This window comes from Arvicola amphibius, chromosome 12 (genome assembly GCF_903992535.2).
Source record: "Arvicola amphibius chromosome 12, mArvAmp1.2, whole genome shotgun sequence".
Classification (NCBI taxonomy): Eukaryota; Metazoa; Chordata; class Mammalia; order Rodentia; family Cricetidae; genus Arvicola; species Arvicola amphibius.
The window spans coordinates 101,209,075-101,229,357 of record NC_052058.2 but is presented as its reverse complement, the minus strand read 5'-3'; the positions used below and the strand labels follow the sequence as shown (position 1 = coordinate 101,229,357).

General features: G+C 49.6%; 1 protein-coding gene across 2 annotated transcripts in view; it reads right to left on the bottom strand.

The window, feature by feature from the left end:
• The window catches only part of Gli2 (GLI family zinc finger 2), a 168,099-nt gene that overhangs the window by 92,212 nt on the left and 55,604 nt on the right, over nucleotides 1-20,283 (bottom strand). The window lies entirely within an intron of this gene.

Here is a 20,283-nt window from a genome sequence, read left to right as displayed (position 1 = left end):
GAGCTAGAATATACTGGTTTGCATCCACAAACTTCCAAACAGTAATTATGGGTTAGTGTGAAGTGGCAGCCCAGCTGTCAAGTGACTGCAAGCCTAGACTCACACAGGGCTGAAGCCAAGAGCAGGTGAGTGGCTGGGCACCATGTGAGCAGCTGTTTAGCCTGTGGTGCCTGGCTGGGATTCTGTCTGTCAATCAATTAACAAGGGCCAGCTAATGGCATCTGCTCCCAGGCACTAGCGCATTCACCAACTTGGATCAGTCACTTCGTTCAACCTCGAAAGAAGCTTAGGAGCCTGGTAGGTCTAAGTAGCTGCTCTAACCTGCAGTGCAATGGAGGTACCTCAGTCAATAAAGTGTTTCCAAGCATAAGAACCTAGCTCCATCCCTAGAACCAAGTATAAAAAGTTCCCAGTGTAATTTGCAAGATTGCTTAGTCATTTAAGATCCTTACCCTCAAATCTGACCTTCTGACTAGATCTTTGGGAGCCACGTAACTGACTCCTCAAAGTTGTCTTTGACCACCACACGAGGGGCTTAGCATGTGAGAGCTCTCTCTCTCTCTCTCTCTCTCTCTCTCTCTCTCTCTCTCACACACACACACACACACACACACAAACTTATACCCAAATGCAATCTAAATTTTTAAATTCATTTTAATGTGTATAAGTGTTTTGCCTGCATGTACATATATGTGTGTTATGTGCGATCCTGGTGTCCACAGAGACCAGGAAGAGGAATTGGGTCCCCTGGAACTGCAGTTACAGGCGGTTGTGAGCCACCGTGTGGGTACTAAGAACCAAACCTGGTTCTCTGCAAAAGCAGCAAGTGTTCTTAACTGCTGAGACATTTTTTTTTCAGTCCCAAATTTATTATTTTTTAAAGTCAGGCATCTCGGCACTAGGGAAGTAGAGACTAGTATACACGCAGGGCTCACGGGCCAGTTAGCCTCAGCTACTTGGTGAGCTCCAGGTCTATGAGATATTCAGACATTTGGGGATGGAGTGGGGAAACGATCCAAACCCTGAGGGTGTTGTCTGGCACACACACACACACACACACACACACACACACACACACACACACACACAGACCTGAGCCCCCAGCAAATCATCAACTCCATGCTGCACCCACCCTTGGTGCCTCATTGAGACTGATAAGATCCAGCCTGATGCTCAGAACCTCTGCAGGTACCAGGTCCTTTCCCCCTTTTCCATGGCCTATGGGGCTCCTCCAGGCTGAGCAGCAGCAGCTGACAGCTCACCCCAAAGCCAGAACCAGCCATGGGACACTCAAGCTACATGGAAGGGAAGCTGATGCTTGAAAAATCAAAGGTCCTGCCCTCTCTGGCCAAGAAACAAGACTCCCATCTACATCCATGAAATAAATGCCAAGCCAGGATCCAGGCAGCCAGCAGCACCCATGAGCCCATGGTGCAACAAGAAGACACACAGTGCCCCTTGGGGACTCCTAGGGGAACATAAAGGGACAAGCGTGTCAGGCTGCACACAGAGAAATTTTAAAAGAGAACTATTCAACAATGTCTGACTCTGATTTGGGCTGTAAGATAGGAGTTTCAGAAATAAATTTTATACTGTGTACAGAATTTGGGAGTCTTCGTTTGTAGTATTGGGCTATGCCATACAGATTTTTCATAAATATCTTGTTAGTGGATTCACGGTATCTCCATCTCTAGCTGAACATTAATTTATTTAAATTTTCACTCTTACTCAGCCAAGTCTTTAAATACTATAACGTGATTTTACTACAGCCATGATTCTGCTCAGGCAGCTCCCCGGTCCTAATTATTTGTGTAAAGCAATGGACTTCTCGTTAACAGGCATTACCAGCGGCAAGAAATAGCTGCTGCGCTCGGCATGACAGTATTAAGCACAGGCGTATTTGTTCCCAGTGTGCACCCAGTAAATATTTGCAGCTGAAGGAAGATTGAGTAAGTGAGTGGCCACTGTAGTAGCAACACCTCCTCATCTGTGCCCCTCTCTAGAGCTATCTATCTGAAGGTCATTATTCCTCACATTCTCATCAGGGACCCAGGCTCAGTCAACACTTTAACTATCCGTCTCAGTCTGAACAGTTTAAAAACTGAAGTTTTTGTTTTAGAGACAGTGTGGTGATGTTTCCTAAAGATCCGAGTGCAGAGCTAAGCGACTAGTTAGCAATAGAGGCTCGGCACTGGTGGCAGACACCTTTAATCCTGGCACTGGGGAGGCAGAGGCAGAAGGATCTCTGTGAGTTCAAGGCCACCCTGGGCTACGTGAGACTGATTCAGTCTGAGAGACTGGGGACAGCTTTGAGAGCTACAGCCCCACATCACTACTCTGTTTCTTGCTGTGCCGATGACATGAGATCCGCCAGTTCCTTGCTCCAGCCACCTGCTGCCATGCCTTCCCCAAAACTACAGACTGTAACGGAAGCGTAAGTCAGAACGAGTGTTCTCTTCACAAATGCTTCTGGTCGTGGCATTCTGTTACAGCAACAGAGAAGAAACCGATACAGTGACCAATCCCAAAGTTTACAGGTAATAATACAAATATAGGTGCATTTGTGTGTGAACACATGTAGATGCACGTGTGTGTGTGTGCGCGCGCGCACGTGCGTGCGTGCATGTGCGGGTGGTGGGGTGCAGGCCAGAGGTCAACCTTAGGAGTGAGTCTGTAGGCACTGCCTGCCCAGTGTTTCGAAGACAGGGTCTCTGAGTTTTACCTTCAACTCATGGCTGGCCTGGCTGGCACGCAGCATGTGGTATCCACGGTCTGCACCCCACCCCCACTCCTAGGGCTAGAATTACAAGTGTACACCACTCCTCCCAGCTGCTTTTAACGTGTGTTCCGGGATCCAACTCAAGTCCTCCCGGTTGCACGGTGAGCAGTTTATTGCCTCAGCCTCTCCCAGCCTCAGAGGGATGTACTTTGGGGAAAGAGGGGAGATGGGGTTTGCAAGAGTCTAGACTGCAGACTAACAATAACAACAACCACCCATTGTTATTGCTACAAGCAAGGGCCTGATCACCAGGGCAGGCATCACCTGTAACTTTCCTTGCCGACTCTTCCAAGCCCATTCTTCCCCTGTCCATTTCAGGGCTGTTTCTCCAACAGAGAGGATTTTTGCTTCTTCAGCCCTCCCATCAAGCACGACGCCGGACCCTCTTGCACCCAGGATGAATCTGTTTCAGGCTCCACTAGCCTCACCCAGGCTGTGTCTGGACTTTCCCTCCTGCTTTGGTCTGCTCTTCCAGGCTCCAAGTATGCAGTGCACTCGCTAACATGCAAATCATCTAGCGATGGGGCTCCAGGGGTGCAGATACAGGGAAGCTGGTAAAATGCTTGCATGGCATGGATGAAACTCTGGGTTGGAGGGAGGCAGAAGATGGGAAGTCGTGGCCATCCTTGGCTACATAATGATTCTGAGGCCAGCCTGTGCTACTTGAGAGCCTGCCTCAATAGAAGAACAAAGCGAAGGTGGGGAGACATCTTCCACCCTTTTCAGTCATTGCATATGGAGAGGTGTAGACTGACCACTGGCCCAGCAGGTTTAAAGGTGGCTCCATGCCAGGCATAGGCATTATTAAGAAGCTTCCTATCACTAAGAACCCTGCAAGACCTAAGCCTTCACTTATGAATAAAGGGAGATGTGAAAAATATCTAACCCTAACCCAGGTTAGCTCATACAGCCTGGCCTACATTCCTACTGGTAATGACTGGTGTTGGGCTGAAAGACCCAGAAGCAGGGCAGCCCCTTGACCTTGCTGGGGTTCTCGGGCACCACATAAGCAAACCCGGACACCACCAGTTGTCTCCTCATCGACATCTCTCATGTGAGGACAACAGCTGCCACCACGCTCAGCTGTTGACAAACTGTAGCCAGGGCGCTGCCGAGGCATCTTTTGAAACCGTCTGCATCCTCGCAGCAGAGAGATGCCTCATTAGCGTGTCATATCTCAGTTCCAGGGAAACAATGCATGCCCAGAGACCAGAAACAAGTAGGGATGCTGCGGGTCATGGATGACAGATGCCATGGGTAGGGGTTCAGTGCAGGTTACAGGGGCACGGCCTGATTCCAGGCACATCTGTCTTCCCCAGATGCTGACACAGGAAGAAGTCAGCACAACCTGGGCTCTCCACGCCCTCCACCCCAGCTCCAGTAGCCTTTCTCCTGGTCGGCATGTGGCCCTGTGTGGTAATGACTTTCCAATACTCCAATCGGGTTCACCAAACTTTCTCTTTGGAAAATAAAGTTTAGAGGCCAGGGAGGCGGTTCAGTGGGCAAAGGGCTTGAAGCCTAAGTGTGAGGATGGGGCTTCACACCCTCAGCTTGCAGGAGTGGCAACATGCCTATAAGCCTAGCACTCAGGAGTTGGAGACAGGGAGTACAGACCCTCAGCCTGCAGGAGTTGCAGCACACCTATAAGCCTAGCACTTGGGAAGTAGAGACAGGGGATCCCTGAAACAAACTGGGTAGCCATGCTAGCCAAATTAGCAAGCTCCAGCTCTAAATGAGAGACCCTGTCTCAATATACAAGGTGGAGAATGATCGAAGAAGATACCAGATGTCAACCTCTGGTTTCCATGTGCACATACACATGTAAATCCACGCACATGCATGTATGTATCTATATACATGGGAATATAGATACCCACATGATGTACACTACACACATACAGGCACATGAATGGGTGAATGAGAAAAAAGAAAAAGCAAGCTTCAAAACACATTTTGCAGAGGGCTGGTCAGCCAGTTGAGAAAACAAGCCAGGGCCAAGGCAAACAAACAGGCGCGCTGGTCCAGAGCTGTATAACATCACAGACCCGGCTCTGTCGCCTGCATGGCCCTGCAGAGTGGAGTTGCTCTCGCCAGCTGGGGCCCACAGGCTGCAAACAGCTGGGAGCTGTCTTGGGAGGACAAGAAGGGAGACAGTGGTTCCCTGTGGCCAAAGGTTTCATAGAATAACTCAACCCCCAGAGCAGACCCCAGGCCTCAGGGACAGCAGCTCTTTCCCCGAGCAAGTTCTTGCTGTGGGGAATCTGGCAGTGGTACCTGCTGAGAACTGAGTCTGCCTTGGACTCCAAGGGCACAGGGGACTCGTCCTCCCCAACCAGGAGAAAGACCCTAACATGTTCTCAGGAGTGGGAACTGCAAACAATGCGTGTTATGGTTGTGCATGTTCCAGGGCTGGGGAGGGGAAGCCAAATGTCTATGGATGTGACTGTGGTCACATGAGGAGGCCCAGGGAGCCTGCGGTTACCAGAGGCATGCTCCTGGCCCAGCCTCAGAGGGAAGGTCAAAGGCATCCTGTAAGCTTAATGAAGGAGGCTTTAGTGCTGTCTAAGGGTGTCTCAGGTTCTTGGAGAACACTCTGTGGTGTCTACAAAGTCATTTTTTCTTATTTACTTGTGAGTAGAGTGTGTGTGTGTGTGTGTGTGTGTGCGTGTGCACATGTACATGTACATGAATGTGTATAAATCAGAGAACAACCTAGGGTGCTGATGTAAGGTGCCATCCACTCTAGTTCTTGAGACAGGGTCTTTCACTGGACTGGAGCTAACCAATTCAGGGAGGCTGCCTGGCCAGGGAACCACAGGGGATTCCGTCTCCGTTTCCAGGATTGGGACTGCAAGTGAGCTCCACCATGTTTAGCTTCTTCATAGTAGTTCGAGGGATCAAAGCCGGGTCCTTATACTTGCAAGGCAAGCACTTTATTAACTGAGTCATCACCCCAGCCTTCAAACCTCTTTATTTTCCCTAGGACATTCTGAATATTTCACTCTTGTCAAGTGGAGAGCAGTGAGCTGCTGAAGGTTTCCAGGTAACTGTCAGCAAAATGGTTCAGCGGGTAAAGGTCCTATCCCCAAGACTGACAACCTGAGTTAGGCCCACAGGACCCACAGGGTGAAGAAAGGAACCAACTCCCCTAAGTAGCCTCTTACCTTCAGTGAATGTGCGCTGTGGAGTCGGTGTACCCACACACAGACACACTCCCACACACATAAAATAAGCGTAATGAAAACAGTAATAAAAAAAACAAACTATTTATGAAGATCAGTGCATTCAATAACAAGAAACAAGTTACTTTTAAAATGAATTTCAAGCTTTAAATTTCTTACTTTCAATTTCTAAAATGGTAAATATCAACAAACACATACTATCCAAACAAAGAAAGGCTCCTAGCAGGCAGGGCGGCTCGTGTCTATATTCCCAGCGCTCTGAAGGTGGAGGCAGGAATTAAGGTCATCCTTGTCTACATAAGAAGCTGAAGCTCAGTTTGGGCTCCATGACACTCTGTCACAAGAAAAGAAGAGAAATGGGGTGGGGAATGGGGGGGGGGTCAGCAAACTACCAAAGCCATTGGCACTCCCAGCATTGTTCCATAGGAAAGGTGCCCTGACCCTGAAGTTTGGGAACCACCAACGAAAGACTGACAAGCAGAGGCTGATGAGGGTTAGGGCAGACAACTTCCCAGACAGTAAATGGAATCTGAGCCTCTTCTGTAAAAGGAAGAAGACATGAGCACCAATACACACGGAGAGAAGACAGCAGGAACATTCCCTAGAACTTGGCGGGCCTTTACGAATGGGAGATGCTGCATGGGTGTGACTCATGTTTGCAACTATTACTGTCACGCAAGGGGCTGCTAACTGTTTCCTTTAGCCCACCATACTCAGAAGAGCTTACTGATGAGCAAGCCAATGAGTGGCAGCACCAGGCTGAGTGACCAAGGACACGAGCACATTTTACACTAGAAATGCCCTCGGCTCATCAGCGCCATACAAAAGCAGGAAAGTCAGGGCACAGTTGAGGTCTGGTCATGCCACAGCTGGGTGACACAGAACCAAGACACTAACCTGTCACCAGAAAGCTGCACTCCTAGACTCTAGGTGTCCTGGTGGCCTGGGAGAGCAGCTACGGGCTGGCTGTTCTTGGGTTAACTTGACACACAAACTAGAGTCATCTGAAAGGGAATTTATTGAGAAATGCTCCCTTAAGATCCAGCTGTAAGGCATTTTCTTAATTTCTTATTGATGGGGAGGGCCCTGCCCATTACAGATAAGTCATCCCTGGGCTGTGGTGGTCCTTGGTTCTATAAGAAAGCAGGCTGAGCAAGTCATATGGAGCAAGCCAGTAAGCAGCACCCCTCGATGGCCTCCACATCAGCTCCTGCATCCAGATTCCTGCCCCGTTTGAGTTCCTGTCCTGACTTCCTTCAGTGATGAACAGTACTATGGAAGTTAAGCCAAATAAACCCTTTCTTCTCCAACTTGCTTTTCGGTCATGGTGCCACAGCAATAGTCACCCTGACTAGGACAGGGTGCTTGTGGTCCCCCCAGTGTTGCTGATGTATGCTACACGCGGGGACTGCACCTGTCATGGGCCCAATGAGTACACGCAAGCTGCAGCCTGTCTGTCTATGCCTGGTTAGAGCAGGTGGCGAAGGGGCACAGCTACACAGCAGAAGGCCTAGTAGGAGGCCCTCCTGTAAAGATGCCTACTGACGGCTGGCAGATTCCTCTCAATGGATGACACACTTAAATCCTTATCAATCTGCATCTGTGTGGCTGGGCTGCAACACCCTAGAAGTGGGGTCTTGGCCGAAGAACTGTTGAGGTCACAATTCAACCACTCTACCTCAGCACTGAGATCATGGCTGGAACATGGAGAGGGCAGGTAGTACAGCCCAGGATCCCATGGCCACCCTCGCTCAGAACCCAGCCATCAGCACACATCACTATGTAACACAGTAACAAACTTCAAACATGTGCCCCCCACACACAACCTGTGCAGGGGATTCCAGGTCTCTCTTGTCTCTGTCACAGTGTGATGCCATGATCACAGCCAGACCCTGTGGGGGACACCCCCTCACCTCACCCCGGGAAGGGCTGGAACCCGCAGCCAGCTTCTGAACTGGTGTGCTGGCTATGGGAGTTAAGAAACATAATAAATGGGCCGGGCTCCTTTTGAAGCACCTAATTTGCAATAATATTGAAGTCTCCAACAATAACTCATTTACTCTTATAATAAATATATAAAAAAAGACAAATTGCTACATTGAACATGCATTTTCTTCACTGCGAGTAGCTGGTACCCCTGGGAGAAAGCCCTGTGCTGCTAACTAATAGTAAATCCTTTGAAAACCCATGTGTCACAATGACGGACAGCCTGGGAAGGGATATTAAATAGATTTAGAGGTTAGCTACTCTAACAAGAACAAAAGACGTCCTTTGCAAACCCACACCTAGAGAGTACAGACCGGCCTGTGATTAGCACCCACAGTCCAAATTCTTTGGTGGAAAGAAAGAAAAGTTCTGTCCTGGGTGGTGTGTGGTCAGGATTTGGGATAGAGAGGTAGAGGGCATGGAGGAGAGGAGACCCCAGGCATGGATGAGAGGAGACCCGGGTATGGAGGAGAGGAGACCCGGGCATGTTCAAACTCAAGTTCCAAAGCCCCACCCTCCAACCTTGAAGGTCTCTGTTTTTGTCTCCAGAGCAAAGGAGCTCAGAGCAGTGGCCATGGGGTCAGGGTAGGCAAGTTGTGTATGGCCTTCACACACACACACACGCACGCACACACACACACACACACACACACACACACACACACACACACATGTCCATGGAGACCAGAGGTCAGCCTGAAAAGTCTTCCTCTATAGTCTCCAACTTTTTCCAAATTTATTTTTACTTGTGCGTGAATGCATGTGTATGTATGGGTGTGCCACACGTGTGCAGACACAGGATCCCCTGGAGCTTGAGCTACTACAGGTACTCAGGAGTTCCCTGATGTGGATGCTGGCAATCAAACTCCAGTTCTCTTCATGAGCAGCAAGTGCTCTTAACAGCTTAGCCATCTTTTCAGCCCCACCATTTTTTTTTCTTTTTGAGACCGGGTCTCCCGTTGCATCAGGAACTTACTAACTTGGCTAGATTGGCTGGCCAGCAAGCCAGAGACCCTCCCGCCCCCATCTCATGGTGCTGGGGTTTCAGGCGCACTCTGCTAGGCCTAGGTTTTTGCATGAGGGATAGGTATAGGAACTAGGGTCTTCATGCTTGCATGGTGTCCTGGTGAGCTTTTATTTTCAATGTGACACCACCTATGGGCACCTGGAAAGAAGGAAGCTCCACTGAAGAATTGCCTCTATTAGATTAGCCTGTGGCCATGTCTGTAAGAGATTATCCTGATTGATGATTGATGGGCGAGGGCCCAGCCCACCGTGGGCAGCTCCATCTCTAGGCAGCTGGGCCTGGACTATGCAAGAAAGCTGGCTGATCGGGGCCAATGAGCCAGCCAACAAGCAGCATTCCGCTACGGTTTCTGCCCTGACCTCCCTGAACAAAGGACCGTAACTTGTAAAATGATAAGATACCCCTTCCTTTTTCCAAGTTGCCTTTGTTCAGTGTTTAGTCACGGCAACAGAAGAGGAAGCTGGAACACACAGCAATACTTTACCAAGTCTTCACCGCCCAGCCTCTTGCTCTGCCTTTACGAGGAAGCCGTGGCTTGGGTGGGCAGTGCAGCCCAGCCTTGGCTTGGATGTTTGAAGACAGTGCCTGTGAGCACGGCCGCCCTGGCCAAGGGAAGCAAGCAGGGAGTGGCAGACCACTTCTGCATTTACAGGCTGTTTTGTGGACTCACAAATCCATGGGTCTCCCCAACCTGCTTATCTGAGCTGTGGGAGTCACCTGCCTCAAACTGGGAATCTGAGGTTGACCCATGTTGTCTCTAAGTGATTTGTCACCCGTCTCAAGTTCTGCCTGGGTATCTGTGCAGGGTGGTCCAGGGTTGCAAGCCCACGGCGGTCTCCTTACCTGGAGGTGACCATGAGGTTGCAGGTAGAGCTTCTTGCTGCCTGCGTGCACCTCATCTCAAGTGTTCTGTGTCACAGATAGGAAAGGAGGCCCTGGGGTTCAGCTCTATGGCTTATGGAAAATCACACGCAGAGAATGGTAGGAACAGTGGGATGCCTACAGTGTTGGGATCCACCTAAGAGGGTACAAACCCTGGCAGAAGCAGGGCTCCACCTAAGAGGGTATAGACCCTGGCAGGTGCCGGGCTCCACCTGAGAGGGTACACACCCTGGCAGGAGCAGGGCTGGCACACAGCAAAGCTATCTGAAGGAATCAAGACAACTCAGCAGCAGTTGGAGGGATCCTAGCACTCACTCAATCTCACCACAGTGTCAAAGGCTGTCGACTCTACACCCTGCCCTCCAACGACAAGCCAGGGTGTCCACAGATTCAGGTGTGAATCCATGTTACTAGTGAGGCTCAAGTAGAGCAGACAAGGACGCAGCCAGGGCCCTTCTCTAAAGTCTTCCAGTTCCCTGTGAGCTCTGAGCCAAGTCGCTGTGCTCTCATGGGACTTAATTTCTCTACTTGCAACATGCGGTGTTGATTACATGCTAGACAGGATCTCTGTAAGGGCATCTTGCCATTCATTCATTCATCCAATGAAAGAAATGTTTTTTTTTTCAAACAAATGATACATGAAGCTGACACCCATGAAATAACTCGTACAGCCTCAAATGATTCCAGGGGCACAGTGCTGGCATTTGCAATATTTTTACCCCTAAGAAACAAATTAATTTTAGTGTCTGCAGAAACAATTAAACATGAGGGGTGTGTGGTGTGTGTGTGTGTGTGTGTGTGTGCGCACGCAAGCGCATGTGTGCACGTGTACATGCATTTTATGCATGTGTTTTCTGTATTTGTACATGTATGTGTATGTTCTCATGAAGGCTGGAGATCATGCTATTTTCATTTTATCCTTTGACACAGGCTTTCTCACTAAATCTGAATCTCACTGAATCAGTGGTTCAGGATCTGGTAGGCTAGACAGCCACCAAACTCCAAGGGTCTGCCTGTCTCTACCTCACCAGGGCTGGAATTACAGGTCCCCGCTGCTAGCATTTTAGGTGAGTGTCCCCCTTACGCAGTAAGTATTTTACTGACTGCGCTACCTCCCTCGCTTACACTTGAGGGATTTGTGCTCCAACTCTCTTATATTTTTGATGGACTTCTTTAAAAAATACTGTTAGCTGTGTGTGGTGGCACACACCTTTAATCCCACCACTCAGTAGACAGAGGCAGGCAGATCTCTATAACAGGCCAGCCCCTGATAGAGTGAAAACCTGTCTCAATAACAGAACAAAAATGACAGCCAAAACAAACTAAAAACCAAAACCCACCCCCACTAAAACACCACACAAATGAAAGTATTTATTGCTGTATGTGAGGGCAACATTTTTTCAAAATCAAGTGTACATGTGAAGTACCCATGTGCACCCATGGAGACCTGAAAAGGACACAGCATCCCCTGAGCCACCCAAAGCGCATGTTATGAACTGAACTCAGGTCCCCTGCAAGAGCAGCGTGCCAATCTCGGTCCCGAGCTCAACATCTCTACATGTGATAGAAACAGAAAAACTGTCTAGAAAGAGTTGTGAAATTCTATGGCACCGAGAAGGAGCTCCGAGGCCCTGTAGTCTGGAGCCCTACAAGGAGATATCTTTTGCCCTTGGGGCATGGTTTTGCTTGTTATAGCTTTCCTTTCTTAAGTAGCCTGGTCTGTTCCACACCTCTGTGTCCAGAATACAAATACAAAGATTTCCTTTTACTGCTCGCTGCTTTAAACTGCTCCTTCGCTGGCTCCCAGCAGCTCACGTCTAAAAACCTCTCTACAGTTTAAGCAACACACCCTGGTGACTGATGGAGATTTTTGCAACTGCTCTCAGTTTACTATTTTAACCCATCTATCATAAATCAGGAAGAGGGATGCTGGGCCCAACTGGAGGGCGTAACTCTCACTCATTACCTAGGAAGATTATAGCCGTTCATCGGATCCATTATCCAGGGAAAGGGTCCTACTGGCAGGGGCCAGCAAAATTCATTTCATGCTTCAAAAGGTTGCGATGGGACTGGCTAAGAGGAGAGGAAGGAAAAAAAACCTAAATTGTTCAGAAGGTGTGTGACCATGATTTGTTTAAAAACCACAAACTGCCAAGACAAAGATGTGTCCGTGCTACCAAGCAGCAGTTTGGGCCCAACTGCTGTGGCCCCAGGGATCAGCCCTGGCCACAGACATCTCTAGTCCCACCAAGAGCCAGACCCCTCCCAGCCTCCACTCTCATTAATTCCAAGACTGGGAATGGTACCCTCCACAACCTCCCATCTCCCAAGCTTGATTCCCTAGCCCTGTTACCACACAACTACTCGGTCACATCCTTCCCTTAAGGATAGGTAACGATCCCAACGCTGCTGGTCTGAAATGTCAAGTCTACTGCTCTCTGCCAGGGTCTGGGGACGGTGACCATTGTCTCTTCTTAGAGTTGGGATCTTCCTTCCCTCTTCATGGAGGTTTCAAGGGGTTCCTCTGTCTAGAACCGTGTCTCGTTGTCAGCTCTGTTTCCCCATCATCTGACACATGTAGGCTTCCAGATACCGTTCCCAAACCTATTTTCTTCACAGACATAATCTGACTAGGCTTGAGTTCCACCAGGAAGGCCTAACCTCCCCACCTAGCTTTTCTGAATGTCACAGGGTATGCACGATGGAGGTGGGGGGATAAGGGACGCTGCTGCCCCTTCTTGCTTGCCCCACAAAAAGGTGGGGTTCCCACTGCACCAGCGAACAACTCATAAGAACTTACTAGCATATCATCTTCCGAAAGGAACAACACCCCCACTTTTAGAACCCTCGGGGCCCTGAAGGCAGTGCTTTCCAAAAGCCCAAAGGGGAAGACTTGAAAGAATGTCAAAAAGAATCTCCTCAATTTTTCCGTCTCTAGAACATTCCTTTGTCAATGTGACTTTGTTTCCTTCTCTCTGAAATTGAACTTTCCTCCCAATTCATTCCTCATGTGCAAACAGCACCGTCCCCAGGGAAGCTCAGTTTTAACGCACATGTTTTTCTAAGAAACTTGGAGCCCTGGCTCACGGCAGACAATAAAGATTCCTGTCTGCAAGCCCTCCTGGCTGCTCAGACCACCAGGGGATTGAGATGGTGAAGTTGTGGTGCTTAGAAGCTGGGCTCTGCCAGGGCTCAAAAGATTCAACATTCTCCCCAGCATCCTGAGAGTTCAAGGGGCCTGGGATCCACCTGTGTGTGTGCGTGGGAGAAAGGATGGGACAGGGTTGGGGGGAAGATGGTGTCCCTCCACATCCTCCCCCGACGCTTTTGTCCAGCGCCATTTAACTTCTTAGCTTCAGGTTTCTCTTTGGGCCTCATCTCCACTCTCCGATCTCAGTCTGCCTGGTCTTTCCTTCCCCTCTGCACTTCCCTCCCTGACTCTAGAGCACCCAGCCCACACTGCTCTCTCTCCCTGCCTCCATGGCTGGCTTCACACTTGGAGCTTACCAGGCCCAGGCAGGGAGGCAGAGACTCAGTTACATGCCAAACCTGTACAAACACAGTCATTGCGACCTCGCTTACACCTGTACGGTCTCAAGAGAAAAACTGTCCTACTTCTTACCAACATGGGAGGGATATGGCCAGGCAGGTTGGCAATGAGTCAGTAAAGGACACTAAGCTGCTCTGCAGCAGTGACTTGGAGTAGCCTGAGAGGAAGGTGAAGCACTTGATGATTCTCAGGTCACATCTGAGGACGCTCTGCTGGCATGACGTGGGTCCTGGCCCTGCTGGGACACTGCATTCCTCCCACTGTATGAGCCTTTGGCAGGATCTGACTCACCTGGACACCTCCAGCCTCCAGCCTCCAGCTGGGGAACAGCTTCCTGAGACAGGGGCTGAGCAAGTCCGATACAAGAGAAATAGGGGGTAGGCACAGAGGTTCAAATTCTTGACTTGCATCCTAAGGGAGTGAGAGGAACCTGGGTGGGACCTTAGAGGACATTAGAGACAGGAACCTTACAGAAATTGAGGCCCAAGAAGGGAGAGCAACTTATCTCATGTACATATCAAGGTTGTAGAAGATATATGACTGGCCACGGTCACTGCCCCTGACTTACGTGCACACATCTGTACAGGCATATGTAGATGAGTGTGTGCATGCACGTGGAGGCCAAAGGTTGGTGCCTGATGTCTTCTTCAGGAGCTTTTTACCTTGAATTTTGTTTTTAAAGAATTATTTTACTTTTATGTGTATCTGTGTGTCTGTGTGTGGGTGTATATATATATATATATATATATATATATATATATATATATATATATATATATGGATGTAGGTACTCATGGACACCAGAAGAAGGCATCAGATCCCCTGGAGCTGGAGTTGCTGGCAGTAATGAGCTGCCCAACATAGATAATGGGAACTGTACTCCGGCCTTCTGGAAAAGCAGCTCATAATTCAACCTCGAGCCATCTCCCTAGCCCTTCTCTACTTTATCCTTGAGACAGCACCTCACACTGAACCTGGAACATGCCGTTTTGGCTGGATTGGCTGACCAGGTATCTTCCTGCATTTGCCTTCCCAGGGCTAAGAGTTCAAGGCTGTCGCCTGCTTCATGTCATATTCTCCTTTATCCTTTTCTATACCAGCGATTTGTTCGTGTGGGGGGGGGACACAACACTGTGTCTCTTGTTGCCCAAAATGGCCTCAAATTCAATATGTAGCAGAGGATGGCCTTGAACTCCTAGCCTTCCTGCCTCTACCTCTGAAGTGCTAGCATTAGAGACATGTACCACCATGCCTGGCTCACCAATGACATTTTGTATCCTTTTCCCCCATTTCACTTCAAGGCATTAAAAATACAAAAAAAAAAAAAGTCAGACCTGAAGCAAGAAGGTTCAGCAAGTAAAGCATCTTGCTGATGTGACAAGTCTGAGGACCCAAGTTCAATCCCCAAGACCCACTAATTTTTCCAAAAAAGGTGGGGGATATAAATCCAAGCTGCTAGAGAGACCCTTGGGCAAGAAGGGAAGGATACAGGGACTGACCAGGAGGAGGAGGAGAGCCCAGAATCAGTTGCCTCTCTCCTCACCCATACTTGATCCATACCGTCCTGCCCAACCCTTTCTGAGAGGCTCTTGACTCCATGTCCCCTTCTGAAACCGTCTGACTATGACCGAATTGGAGCCCTACACTTGAGACAGCTCTACCAGACATCCTCCAGGATCTACAATGCAAGACACACTTCTTACACAGGAGGCAGGAGTAAGCAGGGCTCCTCCGTCAGCCGTAAAAGCAGCCAGAACACTGTGAAGAGGGCTCAGTCAGCAAAGTGTCATGCCTTGCAAGCAGAACAACCTGAGCCTGAGTCCTAGACTCGGGTTAAAAGAAAATGGCCAGACATGGTTGTAATCTCAGCACTGGGGAAGTAGAAATAGATCAGTCCCTGGGGCTCTCTAGCAATTGAGAAATGCATTTGGTATCAACCTCAGATTTCTATGTACACATGCACATGCCCATGTAAACATGTACATGTAACATGTATTACAATTTAGACATAGACACATACATTCATATACATGGACACACACATATATACACATGGATACACACAGACAAGAAACACACATAGGGACAGACTGATGGATGGACACACAGACACACATACACAGATACGCACGGGGGACACACACATGGAGACTTAGAGATAGGCAGACAGACACAGACAGACAGACAGACACACACACACACACACACACAGTATGGGGAGACTGGTGGCCATCTTTCATAAGGAGCAGTGACATTGCCCTATCAACACCAAGTACATATCCAGCTTAGTCCCAGCTGTGCTGCCTGAGGCACAGGCTTTGGGCTAGAAATAGCCTGCTTGATCATCATTTTGTGCCTCCTTGACGAGGACATCTGGGATCCAGAGAGGGGCCCGATTTCTGATGCAGTAGGAGCTGAACATACAGGGCCTAGAGCCTGGGCAGTGGCTCCTAGCTATCACACAACAGCAACCAGGATAAGGGTGATTCACAGTGGCTCCCGGGCCAGATCAGGTAGAGGGACAGTCAAGCCAGATACTGCTGCAAGGCTGTGAAGTGGCCAAGAGGTCAAGAGGTCTTGGTGTGACACAAAACTCACATCTCCAAAGCACCCACCTCAGCCAAATGAAAAAGCAGATCCCTTCTTGGGTGGTACAGCCTGGAATGATACGGCGGAGGCCACAGAAAGAAAACAAGAGAAGGGAAGCGAACGCCCTGCCTCACAGGGAGAGGGAGGCCTCTTTGGGATAGACACTGATGGGTCAGGGGCCCTCTGTCCCTTCCCTTGGAGTGTGAGCATGTGACATCAGGGGGAGGTGCACAGCAACAGTCGTGAACTGGCCTAGAAACCATCTGCATAGCAGCTTCCCCAGTGAAACCCAGTTCCACAGAAGGCGCGTGGTTGTCAGAGGTCTAATGTGCAAGAGTCCTGTGCATTCCCCCCAACCCCCACCACTTATAGAGTTCTTTAGGAAACATCTGGGTCAGAAGGAGATTTTTACAAGATAGCCAAGAGTGATGGGAGCTCACCAACTCAGCCAGACAGGGAAGGAACCAGCAAGATTCCAAACTAGTCCCTCTGAATGTGGGTGACAGTTGCATGGCTGGGGCCAACTGTGGGGACCACTCTGGCGGTGAGGCTGGGACTTGTCCCTACTGTTTGTACTGGCATTTGGGGAACCTGTTCTCTTTAGATGGATGCCTCGTTCAGCCTGGATATAATGGGGAGGGCCTTGGACCTTCCCCAGGGCAGTGTGCCTTACTTACTCTGAGGAATGGATGGGGGTGGAGGGGGATGGTGAAGGAAATGGGAGGAGTCAGGGAAGAGGGAACTGGGATTGGTATGTTGGATGAGGGGGGATGGTTTGTTTTCTTTTAAAAAAAAACAACAATAAATTAAATAAAAAAACAAAACAAGCTGGCTCAGAGGGTCTAAGGACCCGAGTTCCACACCCAGGACACACATGGTAGAAAGAGAGAAGTAACTCCAACGTGTTGTACTCTGACCTCCACATATGCGCCATGGTACATGTGTGTTCTCCACTACATCAATAACAAATACATGCAAGTTTTAAAAAGTAAGGGAGGCCGCCCACTCCCAGTGAAGTCCTACAGCAAGGGCTCTCTGTGACCCCGTCGGTCGCAGAGACACGCCTTCTCACGATGTTTGCAGCTATGTCAGGCCCTGCTCACTGTAGCGGCTCTGAGCTGACTGGCTTGGATAGGCTGCGAATGGTGTAACGAAATCCCTCTGGTGAATTCTGAGTATCTCCCCAGAGAAAATAGCCACGCTATGTCCAGGACCCATCCCAGGCAAGCAAGGTATGAGCCACCCGCCAGGATGGCTGAGTCCCACCACTGGGTCCCGAGACACCCTGGGTCTATACAGGACAGGACTCTCCAGACTGAAGCTGGTGAATGGATCCAGCACAGACTCTGGTCCTGCAGAACTCACAGAAGAGACAGCAGGTTGGTACAGAGACAGGCGGATAACGCCAGGTAATAAAATTAGTCCCCCAGGAGGACCACTGCAGCCAGCATCCCCACATGGGCCCTCCCACGGTCTCTCTCACAGGCTCAGAGTGGGACCTTCTACACCCAGAACCCTCTCTGCTGCCATCAAAGCCCAACGAATAACAGCCGATTCTGCATGCTGTGGCGGTTGAAGCCCAGCTGCCTCTCCCGCTGCCCCACATACACAGCCATTTCACTGCTAAATTGGCTTCCTCCTTCATCCTCAGAAGCCCACAAGAACGCCATTCCACCCAGTCAGGCCCTGCCCATCACTTGGCTCCATCCTCTCCTAAGCCACACCTTCCCTTGGCTTCCCTTCTCAGCCGTGCCCTCTCACACCTCCTAATGCTTGCCTTATCTGGGCCATTACCAGAGAACATTTGACCTTTACTTTGAATCCTGTCTGTCCCTTCTCACAAGTCAGCTGCTTTTTTGAAGTCTGGCATTTTTTATTTAGAATGCAATGGCATTTATTTCTCCTGTAGAGATAATACAGTACAGGTAGGTTTCTAAGTTAGGTTAGAATCAGGTACCTGCAGTGTGGCTGAGCTTTGGCCTGACTGCACTCTGAGCCCCAACTTTAAAAATACAATCCTGGGGAGCTGGGGATGTGATGCACCAGTGTGAGGCCCTGAGTTTGATGCCGAGAACCCACATGGGAAAAGCCAGGTGGGGCAATGCACACCTGAGATCTCAACTCCACACAGGTCTGAGTTATCTGGGAAGGGGAACCTCTGAAAAAAATGTGCCCACTAGGTTAACCTGTAGACAAGCCTGTGTCATGTTTCCTTGCTTGATGATTGAAGGGCCGAACCCACTGTGGGTGGTGTCATCTCTGGGCCAGGAGTGCTAGGTTTTATTAAAAAGGGGGGGGGGGGCTGAGCAAGCTAGAAGGAACAAGTCAGTAAGCAGAATTCCTCCATGGAACTCTGCCTCAGCTCCCTGCCTCCAGGTTCCTGCCTCCAGGTTCCTGCCTCCAGGTTCCCGCCTCCAGGTTCCAGCCTCCAGGTTCCCACGCTGATGGCTCCACATGATGTACTGTTACCTGAAACTTAAGATGACCTAAAGTCCTCTTTCTTCTCCCAAGTTTTGGTCATGTGTTTAATCACAGCAATAGCAACCCAAACTAAGACACAGCCCTAGGGAGAAAGAGAGAGGCAGGTCCCTGGGACTCACGGACTGAACAGTCTAGAATCCTTGGAAAACCAATAAAACCTATCTCAAAAAGGACAGGTGAGTGTCACCTGAGGAGCAACAGCAATACGATTTTCTGACCTCCACAAGCACATGTGCACATACACATGTACACACACATACATGTTTATGTACTGTATACTTAGTCACACAAATAATACAGAACCAGTCATTATGCAGACAGGACACTCTTGAGTATTTGGGTGAAACACCATAAGCTGGACATTGCTCATGCTGTACCATGCACAAAATGGCCTACTGTCATAGAAACAGAGGGGCCATGATGGGCCATGTGACCAAAGAGGTCAGATGAGGACATTGCTAGAAAGAAGGGGGCACTGACGGGGTGAGACCGTTAGCTAGAGCTGACATAGCCAGTGGCTGGAGATACTGGAAACAGCAAGCTATGCCAGAGAAATATCTAGAATCTCTAAGCAAGGGACGTCAGTGCAGGCCTTTGCTTCCAGGGTTCTCACAGGCTCCTCCGGAGCCATCAGCAGGCCCACGGCAGGAAGAGCCCTGTTTTAAATAAGGTCGAGTTCCAAGTGGACTAAGCTGCATCCTCTGATGTGCCAGCACGCTACTCTCAGAACCCTATGAAGCAGATGCTTTTAACACAGTTCAGAGTCCAAGGTTCAAACTTTCTCAGAGTTAAAAAAAAAAAAAAAAAAAGGTAGAGCCGACACCAGCTACCCTTCTACTCCACTGTGCTGTTACAACATGCTCCCTGGGTTGGCAAGGTGGGTCCACGGGGCAAGGCCCTGTTGCTAAGCCTTGTGGCTGGATCCCCAGGCCCCATGTGGTAGCACACACACACACACACACACACACACACACACAATCCCACCTGTGTGTTAAATGCTCAGCTCAGGGTGGACACACAGAAACAGCTTCTAACTTTCAGAATGCCACACAGGAGTCTGCAGAGTGTACAGATTAGGATATAGAGATACTTGGAATAGTGTGTGTGTGTGTGTGTGTGTGTGTGTGTGCGCATAAGGAGACCAGAATTTGCTATCCGGTGTCCTCCAAACCAACCACTTCTCTACCTTGTCTTTTGAAACAGTGTCTCTCCAACTGGCTGGACTGGCTGGCCAGTGCTCCTGTCTCTCTCCTCTCACTCGAAGATTGCAGCTCGCTTTTATGTGGGTGCCGGGGATCCGAACTCAGGCCCACAGGCTGGAGCAGCAAGCTCTCCCCACTGAGAGACCGCTCTAGTCCTCAGTTGTTTTTGTTTCTCTAACTCAACTGTGCAGCTCTCAGCTATGACCCTGTGGATGACAGGGCCAGCGTCTCAGTGTCAGAAGGTTACACACCTCTGGAGCTGTCCCTGGAACCTTGCTTGCCTAGCCCAGGTGCCTTCTTCAACTGATTTGCTTCCACTGGGAAGCAACAGGAATTAAAGACTCCCACACAGAGACAGTGTCACCCCTTTCTTGGCGGCTGCACACTTCTGCGTCCCTCCTCCCCATCTGGGGTGACTCACCCCTCAGATGTATAATGAATCAGGCACTTGCTCATTAATAAAAAATGACAAGCGATCGTCTTCATTGAAATCTGCCGAGCAGTCAGCCCCTGCAGATACGGCCTGCTCGGCTCTGCAGTTCCACGTTGGTCAGGTGGTAATGAATCCAGGAGGGGAGCCAGCTAGCGCAAAGCCCAGTGCTTAC